This window comes from Rhinolophus hipposideros, assembly GCF_964194185.1.
Source record: "Rhinolophus hipposideros genome assembly, chromosome: 8".
Classification (NCBI taxonomy): Eukaryota; Metazoa; Chordata; class Mammalia; order Chiroptera; family Rhinolophidae; genus Rhinolophus; species Rhinolophus hipposideros.
The window spans coordinates 28844175-28846360 of NC_138054.1; positions in this window are offsets into that span (position 1 = coordinate 28844175).

Below are 2186 nucleotides of genomic sequence, written 5' to 3' on the forward strand. Positions count from 1 at the left end.
AAGTTAAAAAAATAAACAGGTGAATTCTATGGTATATACTTACACCTCAAAACATTTAAAAAAAAAAGATATATCTAGGTGGATCACAAATTTTTAAAAAATCATTTATTAGGCATTTAGAGCATTTTATAGTTTAGAAGAAAGAATTTCAGCACAAGTTGTGATTTCACAGTTATATAAACTTAAAATAAATTTTAAGTTCAAATAGATGAGTTAAATAATTTAAATAAATTATTTTAATTAATCCAGATAATTAAATAAAAATAATGACACTAACAAACTAGAAGTTCTGGTAAATGCTAGTCTGGGTCATTGATTCCTAGGTGATAAACCCCAATTGTGTTTGTGTGTTTGTGTGTGTGTGCACGCGTGTTTGTGTTAATCTCAGGATCATATATAAAGATAAAATGGGATAATGTCGATGAAAATGTTTTATAATGTAAATTGCCAATGCTGTAGAAATAAAGGAAAAGGAATAATCTACCTACGCGGCTTTTATTTTAATATAATAGAAATCCTAACTAGTAGGTTATGTCCGGTAAGAGACTCTCCAGGTTGGGCAGGAGTAAATCAGCGGGTTGTCCAGCTTCCTTCCTCTGGAGTGCCAATTTCTCTGGTTTTTTCTTCCTTGCACAAACATTATTGAACGCCTACCATGAATCCATTCGTTGGTAAGTCCTTATTCTTGATCCTTAAAAGGTACTCAGGTGTCCTCCTTCTCCTCCTCCTCTCCCTCTTCTTTTCCCAAATCAAGCTGCTCTATTATAACAACTTCCTGCCTGATTGGGAAGAAGCGCTCCCCACCAACCACGCTCCTGGTTGCACTTGGCACGGGTTAAATGAATTGGCATTTTTGAAGCTTTCCCCAATATTAAAGGAGAATATCCCCCTCCACACACACACACACACACACAATAGTACAGTCAAGTTTTAAAACTACAGATTGGAGGACTGGAAAAAAAAAAAAAAGCTCTCTAATCTCCATCTAGATTTCAGTTCCTAAACTCCTGTCTCTTACACCCCTTTTTCTTTCTAAGGAAGCCAGTCCTTCCCACCGTTCAAGAAAACAATCAGTGCTCGGTGTCATTTGCTACCTTAGTGGACTAATCAGTGAAGTTACCCAGGAAAACTGTCAAAGGAACCCTGCAGACGGGCTACCCCTGAGATAATCTCCCTCAACTTGACTCAGTGGAAACACAAAGACAACCCTGGCTCGGTGTTGGGGGAAAAGCCCCCATTCCCGCGGGCTGACTACTCTCCCCCCACACGGAAATGAGTTACTCCAGTGGGGCTGCAATTCTTACTTGCCTAAAGGGGTAATTCCACTGGAATTTGGAATTTTAAGTCCCATACCCAAACGAACAAAGCAGCCACTATATTCTAAGTCCACATCCCCATAGAAACCGGGAGCAGCCTCTTTCTTCCTATCTCCGCCGGGTTAAGGGTGGCTTGTTTTCAGCAAAGTGGCGGTAGTGTTATTATTACTGTTACTTTTCTGACGTTAACTTGACTAATTAATTAGGGATGTCTAAACGTTTTGGTAAATTCTCTATATTTCAGCTCTCAGCCAAATTTGCAAAGGCCATGGGGAAAGAAAAAAAAAAAACAATCAGGGTCGGGCTCCACATCTCCCAGCCTCACGGGTGTACTGTGCTCTCCCGTGGTTTTGTTTCATCTGCTGCCAATTCTAAAAGGGTGCATGCCAGGCAGATCCTATTACTCGTTGCGCCGATAGCGAAGGAAGAAGGGATTCGCCTAAGAAGACACAGCTTGCCGTTTGATGACAGAGCCTACATGGATACCCGTTCTGGCTAACCCAAGTTAATTTCTCCTTTAATTCCAAATTCCCTAGTGGAATTACCCCGCTAGCAAGTAAGACTTGCCAGCCCAAATGCAGTAACCGACTCCCGGGCGGGGGGAGGGTGGTTCGCCCTCCGGAAAGTGGACTTTTCCCCCCCAACACCGAGCCAGGGTTGTCTTTGTGTTTTAACGGAGTCCGGTTGAGGGCACCTCAGGGGTCGCCCGTCTGCAGGGTTCCTTTGAAAGCTTTCCTGGGTCGTTTCACTGCTTTCGCCCAGCGACGTAGCAAGTTACAGAAACCAAACAGCGAAATAAAAGGCAAAGCACGTGGCATCCCCGAGCTCACCGTTCTTGGCCCCTCTCCGGATCCGTAGCCACGCCCCTTT